The 13,120-nt window shown below is 41.0% G+C and overlaps 1 long non-coding RNA gene across 2 annotated transcripts; it reads left to right on the plus strand.

Moving 5' to 3' along the window:
- The first annotated feature begins 959 nt into the window (after positions 1-959).
- On the plus strand, positions 960-7,002 carry LOC130911903 (uncharacterized). Of its 2 annotated transcripts, none has more exons than XR_009062498.1 (3): positions 960-1,148; positions 1,227-1,294; positions 3,217-7,002. It is a non-coding gene; the product is annotated as an uncharacterized LOC130911903 (long non-coding RNA). The 2 variants fall into 2 exon arrangements; XR_009062497.1 differs by having other exon boundaries at positions 962-1,148; positions 1,708-7,002.
- Positions 7,003-13,120: the final 6,118 nt, after the last annotated feature.

Raw genomic sequence — 13,120 nt, forward strand, 5'->3', positions numbered from 1 at the left:
TGGCAGGAATCTTGTGCTCGGAAGGTGAGTTACGAAATTTTCAATTCAAAATCTTTTGTTCTTGCTAACATCCACTGTCAAGTGTAATGTATTTCATGTCATTTGTCAATGGAGCTAGGGCTTTTAATGTTTATATGTTTTAGCGATAGCACTCACTACATACATACGTGTATGTTGTCGGCGATTAGCCTAGCAATGATCTTAATTGTGGTTGTCAGCCCAAAACCCTCTAAATATATATTAAATGCATCTTACCAGATATAAAATGACTACTACATAATCTGTGGTAATCGTTTGGAGCCCAGTTTTCTCGTCGAATTGCAGCAGCCCATCTCGCTCTCTCCTCTCCGTGTCTCTCGGAATCCGGTAGAACTTCAAGTCTCTCCGTCTATCTTATTGCAACCGACCGCCACACACGCCTTCACCATTTTGATTATTAATGTTAACAAGCAGAAAAACACGTCGTAAATAGGAGGAATGTACGCAGCCGTAACAGGTCAACACGATGTGTTGCCGGACAAGTGGGCGGCACCAGTCAGGAGAGCGGAGTTGTGACGTCACGTGGGTAGGGTCTATAGGCAGGCGCAGGCATGCGGCTGCGGTCAGACCGAGCGCATGACTTTTCGGAGGCACGTAGGAGCGCGGAGTGTGCCTGGTCCCAGACCCTGGAGCACTGACTAACGTGCTTATGGACAGATGGGACTTCAATGTTGCGCCCCTGTGGGGGAAACAATGGGAGTTGGTAACTCAAGGAGCAGAGGAACGGGGACATATCGGATGAGGCGTTTGGCAGGGAGTTGTGTGTAACCCAGTACAGAAATTATAAAGTAATTTTATTTTGAAAGTGCAATTAATTTGTAAAAGGAAATAGTTGTTGTTGTTTTACGCTTGACTTCCTCCTGTGAGTTCACATGTGCGGATAATAGTTTTTTAATTGGTCCGATTAACATGATCCCGCCCTCTCGAGACATCGTCTCGAAGGTTCTTTATTTTCCGTTCTTTTCCGCTTGGATGCCAAGGAGGAAGGACGTAGTGAACTTCCTCGGCGCGTGGAGCCAATAAGTCAGCCTTGTTGAAATAAAATAATTTACTCAACGCTGAAATAAGGCCGTTTGAACAACTTATAAGAAGGAAATTACATTTCCTCGGTGAGTGTTGGCAAAATGGAGGAATATTGTGCAGACATTCATTATTGCTAATTTGAAAATATTATTTTGAACTTGTAGTGTATGTGAACCGGAAGATTGGAGCCTGCATCCACCCAAGTTCACATTAAAAGAAAAATTTCGTCGTGGTGAGTTGTTTTGTTCTCACTAACTTGGCTAAATGCTAGGCGCGAAGTTAGCGAAATGCTAATGCTAATCGCGACGCTAACACGAAGCTAGCGAAATGCTAACGCTAAGCTAGCGCGACTCCAGCGTTAGCAATGAGTGAAAAACAGTTCAGATTCAATGAAAAATTGATTGTTGTGTTATGTTATAGCACCGAATGATGTAACCATTGTATTGTATTGATTAAGATGATGACGTTATTTTGCATTTGAATGGCAGATGCATAAGCATTAACTTTGATTTGGATATTTTTGAAATATGTGAATATTACTGGTACAATGTAATATTTAGACAAAGGGAAAAAAAGCTATAGCTATTGAAAAGATTCAATTATTGATAAAAGGCTGTATACAATAATTTAATTATTGTTATGCAGGCTGGGTTTTTTGTTTCCTCCTTTCATTCCATTCAATGGACGTGGATGAAGAATTCGAAACTTGATAAAGACTCTGGATAAAGACTTTTCCAACAGATGAAGATGGCGAGCTAATGCCCGGAAACCAACTGATTTGAATTTAGACGGACTGTCTGGTTTGAATTTTTGTTTATTTTATTGTATATATTTGTGTATATATTGCCGGCTTAAATTGTAAATAGTTTTTGTATTAATATAATTATTTTGTTACTCATCTCGACTCCAGTTATTTCAGTTACTAAACATTATTTTCCTTATTGTAATCTCCGAGAACCTAGTTCTCAGCCCAAATACAATTGCATTCATAACAGAACCCCGTCATCTCGAACCGGGGGTTACATGTGCGAATATTCTATGTATGGAAGCTGGTCGCTCCAGGCGTTAGGATAGGCCTGTGTGGTACAACGGAGTGCCGCTTCGAGTGGCTGGTCAGTGCGCTCGCATTAACCGTTGGTTTGTGGGTGGTACCCCGAAGACAGACTCACCCCGATACCCAGTGTCGTGCAAAAAGCCCTCCAGACCTGAGAGGTGAATTGCGGGCCTCGGTCGGAGACTATGTCCGCTGGGATGCTGTGTAAGCGGAATACATGATGAGTGAGCAAATCTGAAGTTTCCTTGGCTAAGGGAAGCTTGCGAAGGGGGATGAAATGGGCTGCTTTGCAGAATCTATCAACCACGGTGAGAATGACTGTATTACCTCTGGAAGGAGGGCAACCGGTGATGAAATCTAGAGCAATGTGTGACCAAGGACAGCTCGGAATTGGTAAGCGGCGGAGGAATCCAGAGCTAGGCGTGATGGAAGTCTTGCTACGGGCGCAAACGGTACAGGCGAGGGCAAATGACCTTGTGTCTTCTGACATGGATGGCCACCAAAACCGCTGGCGCAGCACGGCAAGTGTCCTTCTGATGCTGGGGTGGCAGAAGAGGCGAGGTTGTCTGCGGGATCCATTTTGGCCCGATCAAACTGTTAAGGGTGCGTGAGCAGGAAGGGATCCTAGAGCAGACCAACGGTTAAGGAGAGTAATATTTTATTGGTGAGCACAGGAATCTGGCCGGTGTAGATCGCTATACTCGGGGTAGCTGAGCCGACGTGAGATGAAGAATCTCGGAATGAGGCAGACATGGGATCAGACATGGGGTACACATAAAACAGGTCCTGGAGCGAAAGCAAAAACAAGTCATGAGCTGAAGGATGTGACAAACGAGTGCGAGAAACCACTGACAGTGGGACCAGACAAGTTGATCAGGCGACAAGTGGCGGCGTCCACTGGTTTTTAAGGATGGTTGATTGGCATAGCCAGCACCCGTCTGTCGTCCAACCTACAATCAATAAAAACACGCGCACCTGCCGGAGGTGGCCAGGTCTCAGGAGGGAGAGACAGAGGCTCTAACAGATTGATTTGATTGATTCTGTCCTTAACCCAGACCATGCTCGTAGACTAACCATATAATTCATCTGTAATTCCTCAGATTGTCACAGCCCTCTACATACTCGTTCTTTAAAGCAGAAGTGGGAGGATGAGATCAGGACTGTAATATTGGACAATCGTTGGAAGCAGATTTGTAAGCTGGTCCATTCTTCCTCTATCTGTGCCAGACAGGATCTACTGCAGTGCAAAGTAATTTTTAGAGTACATTACACCAATGCTCGTCTTGCAAAAATTTACCCAACTAACATTGACAGCTGTAATAGATGTAAACAATCACCTCCCGATCATATGATCATATTTTGGTCATGTCCTAATCTCGCTTGTTTTTGGCAGATCTTTGATACTCTGGAAAACGTGTCCGGCACAAACTTGGGGAATGACCCATGCATAGCACTTTTTGGTTGCACTCCTCTATTACTTGTTTTATCTGCACCAATACGCCATGTAATCACTTTCACGACCCTACTAGCAAGATTTCTTACTTTATGTAAATGGAAATATGCACTTACCTCATCATATACCGTATTTTTTGGGCTATAAGTCAGTTTTTTTCATAATTTGGCTGGGGGTGCGACTTATACTCAAGAGCGACTTATGTGTAAAATTATCAACACATTATTATATCATTTCACATGTTATTTTGGTGTTTTGGAGTGACACTGATGTTTTGGTAAACTTGTTAGCATGTTTTTGTCTTATAGCTATCTGAATAGCTCTCAATAGCTATGTTACATTAACATACCTGCCCCGTTCGCATTTTGTTGCGTTAACATTATCATATTGTACACTTATTCAGCATGTTGTTCTCTATTGTATTTTTAATTTAAATTGCCTTTCAATATGACTTATCTGTTCTATCTGTTGGATTTTATCAAGTAAATTTACCCCAAAAATGCGACTTATAACCCGACTTATAATTATATGTTTTTTTTTCCCTCTTCATTGTGCATTTTTGGGCTGGTGCGACTTATACTCAGGTGGGACTTATAGTCCGAAAAATAGTTAGCTAGTAATAGTTGGCTCTAAGAGGTTCTGACTCATTTTAGGCTAGTGAGGATGAGATTCTCACTCTCTGGTAGGGGAAGTACTTTCCACAAAACCTGGCAGCCGTTTAAAAATTACCTAGATGGACTAGATGGACAATCACCCAAGAGAGCGACTAGAAGCCCCCCCCCCCCCCTCCCCTTTTATTTTGTTAAATTTACTTAGTTTAGTTAGTGTTGTGTTTTGTTTAGTTAATAAAGTATGTGTGATAGAATAGAAGGAGGACTTGCTCATAACACAGCCAATCATATCTCTGTTTTCCCTTGGAATTATGGCAAAAACTGAGTGTTTATCCTTTTCTTCTTGCGATAAAGGGGCTATGAAAAAGATTATTTGAACTGTTACTTTGGGTTTTGCTGAGATCTATTGATTCAGGTACATGTATCAAAAAGCTCAAATAAAAAGATGTGCATAAATTAGTTAAAATCAGCGTGAGTTTATATGCTTGCAGGGGGTGTATTTTCTATATTCAGCGTGAATTAGTATGGCTTCAGTCAAACAAAGTAGATCTGAAACAAAAACAAAAATAAGATTTGTCACTAGTTCTAATTGAAAATGATTTTATGTTTCAAAGTCAAAATTTGAGGCAGCTTTAACGAATAATTAAACATTTTTTTTTATATATATAATTCCTAGTAAAGTGATTAACATTTGGAACAGGGGGACAGACAGACACAACTCTGTGTAGTTTAGGCTGGGTGGCTGGACAGCAGAGACACTGGAAGAACGTGGTGTAGCAGACATCCTACTGTGTGTGTTCTGGGAGCGCTCAGTGGGAGAAGGCTCAGTACTGACCCCTCCCAGACAAAACATGACCCCCAGCTGCAACTTCCTGGATCAAGTCAGACGTACATGGCTGAAGGAGCACTTGGTGAAGACAGAAAAATAAAGATCCCTTCATTGTCACAGTGACTAAGGTCAAACATATTATGAAAAATTTTTTTTTTTAAAATGTACTCTTAATTTCTTAAAAAAAAAAAAAAAAAACCTACAAATGTGCCAACCATTTGTTCTTAGCAGCAAGAGCTTGCACACTCAAAGTAACAATATTAGTCAAAAAATTCATAAGTACTGTAACATCAGAAAAATAAATGGAAGCAACTTTCATTCAATACCCTCCCAAACTACCCAATGTTCCTTTGGTCGTCCTCACTCAGCACCCTAGAATACATCACCTCCCACCCCTACTAAGCTCCCACGACATCAAACCAAGTCTGGCTGAATACAGCTCACATGTTTGTGCCAAGTAACTCTGTGTGTGTTCTTAGCAGCTGCTAAAATACAGCGGAATAGATCCACAAACAAAAGTAAACATTGTTAATTCTTTGGGGAAGGTGCAGTCAGTGGCAGAATTCCAATAAAATCAGGATTGAATCATGTTCTACGTCAGACTCAGACTCATTCTTAGTACTTTGACCTGGCATCCCTTTGTATTATCTCCTAGGATACATCGCATTTCCTTTCCATCTTCCTTGTTCCTTGCAAAAGAGATCCCATTGAGGAATCAAAGAGATCGACCATAAATCAAAGAGGGATACATGTCTGAAGAAAGGGTTAGCTAAAAACAAAGTTGATTCTGTTGAATAAAAACCAACACGTGGACACACAGGATCTTTCATAATCTAAGTATAAAAGTATTAAATAGTTCGGTGTCCCTATTTTTTGCTGACATAGATAGATGGCCGTGGATTCATTATTCATCGCGAATAATTTATTAAGTTTCTCACACAAAATTTATTGTGACTCACTGCCCTGATTGAAGAAAAACAAGAACTATTGTTTTCCAAAAGGCTGAAGGCTATGACAATGAGTGAGCATGCCCTCTAATGGCTTACTCTTAAACCTAGGAAACAATGTGCAATTAATTAATTAGCCTTGCTACAACAACAGCAAAAAAAAAAAAAATCCAGCTCCAAGGATCGATGCCATAGGCGGAGATTGACTTAGGTGACGGGGGAAAAACATGTTGATGACCCCGAAACGCAGTGTCAGCAATAAATAAATTTAAGAGATTTATGCTCGGATAGTAGCTTAGAGTGAGAGTGGGTATGCTTGTGTGTGTAAGCGCACTCGTTTTTCTGTCTTAACTAGTGGAGAAGTAGACGCCGTAGAGCAGGGCGGTAAACCGAAAATTTACCGTCACCGAAATTCTTAACGATGACCGACGTAATTTTGACCATGTCGGTAAATTCGGTAAATTAATAAAACAAGAAAATATAGTCTTTTCATCCGTCTTTGATTCTGTGTTGTTCGTCTATGTTCATTCCCCTTTAAGAAAGCAGTGAATGTGCTTACGTAGGGAGTCATGTGATCATCAGGAAGCCAATCAAACAAAAGCCCGGTAAGCTAACGCTAGCAGCTAACGCTACAAGCAAAACGTGATGGAGTGTGGCTGAAGGGAGGTTCACCAAACTTTCAACCGACATTTAGTAGACTCTTGGTGGCATCCAGGCGGGCTTTCACCCGCTGTCCTCCTTTGTTCTCACGATTTCCGGAGATGGTGCTTTCAGTGCTTTCTACTGGTAGCCAGGCTAACGCTAGCTAGCGGCTAACGCTACAAATGAACGTTATGGAGTCGGATAGCGGCTCTAACCTTGTCGAAACGGCTGAACTTAATGAGTGGATTGGGCACGGACTGCATCTAGCAATTACTATGTGGCGTTATTTTGTATCTGTCTGTGTGTGATTCCTCTGATAGCTTTTGTGATGGTAAAGCATTCAGCATAAAGTACAATCCAACGGCGAAACTTATAATGACCGAGAAATGGCCCCAGCTATTTTTATTGTGCGTGCATTTATTAAAAAATGCATTGGGGGGGGGGGGCCCTTAAACCATAAAGTAAACACTTGTATTTGATAATTATGTCACAGCAGCCATTAACAATAAGTTGTCTTTTTGAAGTGTACTGTTCAAGCTGCAAGTCATTTGTGTTACAAGGACATGTTTGCACAGGCATATTGATTTTGACAATGTACATTGTTCAAGTCATACACGCTGTTATAAATGTCCATACTTGAATTCTTATTGCTTACAATACATTTTTATAAACTTAATGTTTAGACTGCATGTACAATTGTTAAATACAGTATATCAAATTGAATGCTGGTAAATAAATCAACAAGAAATAGTTAATCTGTATTTCAGGCATTGATTCAGATTTTCAAATTATATAACAGTCCGCTTGGGCGAATTTATCGTCATTTATCGTTATCGAGATAAATCTGCTCAATTTATCGTGATGCATGTTTAAGGCCATATCGCCCAGCCCTAAGACGCAGCATCCTTTTTGACTGAATATTTCAGCCAGAAATATTTATAATACGTTGAAAATTAGCCTTTTTTTTGTTTTGTTTTGTTTTTTTTGGTTTCCATCATTTTTGAGGGGAATTCTAAACCAGACTGCTTAGGACAGCTACGCTTTTGGCCAAGGTCGTCGTGCATTGAATATGGTACGCCCGGTGGTGGCTCTGTTGTACAATTAACGTCTTTAGTGTGGCAAACTTGGTCCACATCTTCAATCCTTGGTTCTCGCTCAGTAGTTGTTGTCGCTTTTGATAGCTTAAGTTTGAAAAAATTACGTACATCCATCTTGCCTCATCTGTCTTCAGGTTTTGGCTAAGCAAAGCAAATGACCGTCTCTAAGGTGCTAGTCATATGATCTGTTCGAAAAATGATTTTGACCCATTATTAAAAAAAATTAAAAAATGTTCATTCAATTCATTTTTGTTGTTTTATTGCTTTACAACTTTTGTCGACAACATTTTACCGGTGATGTCAACAAACATCAGAGTCAGAAAACATGAGATGACATTTTCAGCCACCAGGGGGGCTATGCCCCCCACTTAATTTCCGCATATGATCGATGCAAATACATCCTTAGAATATGCTTTAAAAATTCATTGTTATTCGTCCACAAATAACAGAGGAATAGATTAAAAAAATATATTTGTATGATTTCTATCATTTGCGTAGTTTTCACACTTAGGGCCCATTTCCATGGAGACGCTTCAGTGGAATTAAGTGAAAACGCTCCATTACAGATTTGCGGTCTTTAAGATTGTTTGTGTATGTGTGTAAAAGGAGAATTTAAAAAAAATCAGACCTACAAAGTTGTTTATTCATCAATATACCACAATATTGTTTAGAAACAAAAGCACCAAAAATATTAAGGGTTTAATGTATGTGTTCTCGATGCTCTCTGGAAGAGCCACTAAAAACTCTGTAGACATTCAAACATTTTCTCCCTTCATCATTTTTTATTCATTCAGTCATTCAACATTGTCCCATTGGCGACTATTCGCCGCTCCAGCCGTTGACTTTCAAAAGCAAATGTTTTATCGGAAAAGTGGTTTGAAGAAGCCGTAATCACAACTACTATAGTGTGTTTCCACCTTAAAGGTTGTTTGTTGTATTTTTCACAGTAATTTAATAATCATCCACTGATGACATGCAGCTCCTGTTGTAAAGTACAAAACAACACGACCAAATGTTGGCGACTGCACATGCCTAAAACGACGTTTGGTATGTGATAATGTCACTGCAGCAAGAGAGTTCATTGTGGTTTCTGCGGAGCAAACCCCACAATAGACCCTACCCACCGACGTCACAAAATCACGTGCTCGCTGTATGGTTCCGCCCACTTGTCCGTCATTTTGTGTCTGTATTATCAATGGTCTCAATTGATCGAGCAATTTATAATGCATTTCATGGAAGACCCGGTGCTTTCGGATGCCGTAAACTCACTTGATGCGTTGCATAAAAGGCGTTATGTGGAAAAGCTTCAGTTTATCCATTCGCCAGATCCATATTTGATGCCTAAATCGATGTTTTTCGAGCCGCTGTCTCCGCCGTATTTGCCTGACATCTGCTAGCTACCCTGAACTGTACAACTATCTTGTCCACACAAAATCAGCCTATTCTCACGAAAGTTTGAAAAACTTTAAGAGCTTGGAGGCTTATAAATACTTTGTTGCTGGTAGGGTGAAACAGGTCCTCGTCCACGAAAATTCGGCAGGAATCTATCTTGTGCTTGGAAAGGTGAGTTACGAAATTTTCAATTCAAAATCTTTTGTTATTGCTAACATCCACTGTCAAGTCTAATGTATTTCATGTCGTTTGTCAATGGAGTTAGGGCTTTTAATGTTTATATGGTTTAGCGATAGCACTCTCACTACATACATACGTGTATGTTGTCGGCGATTAGCCTAGCAATTGTGGTTGTCAGCCCAAAACCCTCTAAATATATATTAAATGCATCTTACCAGATATAAAATGACTACTACATAATCTGTGGTAATCGTTTGGAGCCCAGTTTTCTCGTCGAATTGCAGCAGCCCATCTCGCGCTCTTCTCTCCGGGTCTCTCGGAATCCGGTAGAACTTTAAGTCTCTCCGTCTTCTCCGTCTATCTTCTCTGTTATTGCAACCGACCGCCACACACGCCTTCACCATTTTGATTATTAATGTTAACGAGCAGAAAAACACGTCGTAAATAGGAGGAATGTACGTAGCCGTAACAGGGAAACATGATGTGTTGACGGACAATTGGGCGGCACCAGTCAGGAGGAAGGAGTTGTGACGTCACGTGGGTAGGGTCTATTGAAACGTTCCACTTTGGAGCCCGCAACTGAACGTTTGTGTCTTTTCTCTCTGGGTTCACTACGGCCACCAAAACAGGAGGGCAATCTTCATCACAATCGTTGTGGATTGCTGTCACATCGTTTCCGTCTATACGGCCCCTTAGATGATTAAGATTATCAAACAAATTTATAGCTTAGACAATGATAACCCAAGCGAACTTAAAATGCAGTGTTTGTTTAGTGATTGCAGTGAATTAAATGATGGAGGGTGGGTTCTTCAAAATTCCCGAACCGTGTATTAAAAAATGTTAGGGTTTGTTTCCTCCTAGTGCGGCTTGTCCCTGTGATTACCCATTGATTTCACCTGTTGTGCCTGCTCCTCGTGTGTTGACCAATCCGCTGCCTCTTATGTCACCCACCTGTGCCTCATTGTCTCGTTATCCCATGTCATGCTGTTTTTGTTGTGTCCAGAGGTGGGTAGGATAGCCAAAAGCTTTACTCAAGTAAGAGTAGCGTTACTTCAAAATGATATTACTCAAGTAAAAGTAGTCGTCCAAAAAATGTACTCAAGTACAGTCCTACCTTGACATACGATCGCTTCGACACATGATCTTTTCGACATCCAACGTAAAATTTGACTCGCCATTTGTTTCTACATCTGACGACATGCTCGAAATACAATGATTTTTGCCGGAAGACGGACGCTCGGCTGATTTTCTTGTGAGAGAAAAACACTGGATCAAAAAAGGTTAGTGCAGGTGGAGGGGAAAAAAAACGCTTACCATTGAAATGAAGATGTAAATGATAGTAAAATATAAGCATTATGCGTGCATCCATGAACTGAGTCGACAATAGGGCCGTGAAATGTCTCGGCCGGCGGTTCTCCTCCGTTCGCCAGTCTTTATAAGTTAAGGAGACACTTCTTATTGTGGTAACATCACCAGAGAAATCACCAGCTTTGTCACGTGTCTAATAATTTATTCCATCAACTTGTGCCACAGCAACGGACGCCAGCATCAAAACAGAAATTAAACTCTTGCTCACCGTCACGTCAGCCCGGCGGTGCATTCAGGTACGGCAAAAAGAGTCCGCCACATTAGAACCCGATTCATTACATTATTAAAGGTATCATTATTATTATTATTATTAGGATTTTTATTCATAATTTATTTGTTTTACCCTTTGCAATTGCTATTTGCAATAGTAACAGCAACAGTATTTATTAAGGATTTAGTGTAAGTTTTTGGGCTGTGGAACGAATTAATGGAATTATAATGTATTCTTACGGGAAAATCCTGGTCAACATACGACCATTTCGACTTACAAACTAGGTCCTGGAATAAATAAATTAACATGGTATGCAGAGGAACCACTGTACATGTAAAAAGTATCCAGTGAAAAGAATACTCAAGTAATGAGTAACATTTGTGAGTAACTGCTTATATTTTTGTTTGATTTTTTTTTTGTTTTTTTTTCAGTATTTTTTTTCTGTGCACAAGTTGTTATACTTATATTGTACAATAACCCATTACATAAACACAATAAGCCACAGAATTGAATTCCAATGAATTCAATGAATTTAACCAATCATTGAATTCCGACGAGAGGAAAAAAATTACATAAATGAAGCATTACAGGAGCTCGACAGGCAGATCGGTGCAGCGTCTGCAGTTATGCGGACTTTGCACTGTAGTGGTGAAAAAGGATCTGAGCCGAAAGGCAAAGCTCTCGATTTACTAGTCGATCTACGTTCCTACCCTCACCTATGTTCACAAGCTGTAGGGCATGACCGAAAGAACAAGATCCCGGATACATGCGGCCGAAATGAGGTTCCTCCACAGGCTGTCCGGGCTCTCCCTTAGAGATAGGGTGAGAAGCTCGGTCATCCGGGAGGCACTCAATGTCGAGCCGCTACCTCTCTGCGTTGAGAGGAGCCAGTTGAGGTGGCTCGGGCATCTGGTTGGGATGCCTCCCGGATGCCTCCCTGGAGAGGTGTTCCGTGCATGTCCCACCTGCGGGAGGCCCCATGGACGACCCAAAACATGCTAGAGAAACTATGTCTCTCGGCTGGCCTGGGAACGCCTTGGGATCCCGCCGGAGGAGCTGGTTGAGGTGGCTGGGAAGAGCGAAGTCTGGGCTTCCCTGCTAAAACTGCTGCCTCTGTGACCTGACCCCAAACTAAGCGGTAGATGATGGATTGATGCAAATGAAGCGTTATTCGTTAAAGAGCACTAATGCTCTTTGGTGGAGGAAATAGTTCCGAGTTTTAATAGTTCAGTACTAATAGTACTTAATTACTATAATTAAATTAAAAGGATCATTTCTCCGGTTTTCAGAGGTCAATTGGTGCCAAATAAAAATTGGGAGAGTGTCACGCCTGGGTGACGGTTGTCCTGTCTATGTATATTGTTGTCCCTTTCTGTTTTAATTTGTAGCCCCACCCTTCTGTTTCCACCACTCACCCTTCCTGCTGCCTCACCTGTCTCTGATTGTGATGACCTTTTGTTCCAACCTGTGCCTCATTTCTCTTCATGTGCTTAAATTTTTTGTCACGCCCTAGTCTCGTGCCAAAGTCTCTACGCCATACGTTTTCACCAAAGCCAGTATTCATAGCCAAAGATATTCTATTCTGTAAGTTTGGTCACAGTTTTCTGCCATAGTTCGTTGTTATTTTGTGCCTCATGCCTAGCCCTTTGTTGTAGTTTTCTACTCCAGTGCCTTTTGCCTGGCTCTCTTGTTTCTCGTTTGTATCATTTTGTTTCATAGCCCGTTATTTCCTTGTTCTGGAGCGCCCTCAGTATTTTCCTGCCTCTGGCCATCTATGTTAATAAAAGACTGAATTTTGCACCTCAGTCCGCCCCATCTTGTCTACGTAAGACAGAGAGAGGTTAAAATCCACGCTTTCGAGCCATGTTGAGGGTATCACTCTATGTCAAATACTTAATTTTTTACGGTGCTTTAAAGACACCACATGATTGAACAGGCTGGCGTGAACATACAACGGCAAGCTTGCGTCTGATGGTATAATGGAATAATGGAGTCATGAGATTACTTTTGCGGCATTGGTGAAATTGGTATAGTTACTCTTGGCGTCACTGGCAAAAAAAAAAAAAATAATAATAATAATAATATGTAAAATAAAGAGGAAAATGTAACGACACTTGTGTAGCCTAAAGTAGCGGAGTAAGACTAGTGTTTTTTCTTCACAAATCTACTCAAGTAAAACAAAAACTCTGGCTTAGTAAAACTACTCTAAGATTGTTACATTGTTTACATTGTTTTAGCATTTTGAGTTCCCACACACCCTGCCTTGCCTTGCCT

Source organism: Corythoichthys intestinalis, chromosome 2, assembly GCF_030265065.1.
Source record: "Corythoichthys intestinalis isolate RoL2023-P3 chromosome 2, ASM3026506v1, whole genome shotgun sequence".
Classification (NCBI taxonomy): domain Eukaryota; kingdom Metazoa; phylum Chordata; class Actinopteri; order Syngnathiformes; family Syngnathidae; genus Corythoichthys; species Corythoichthys intestinalis.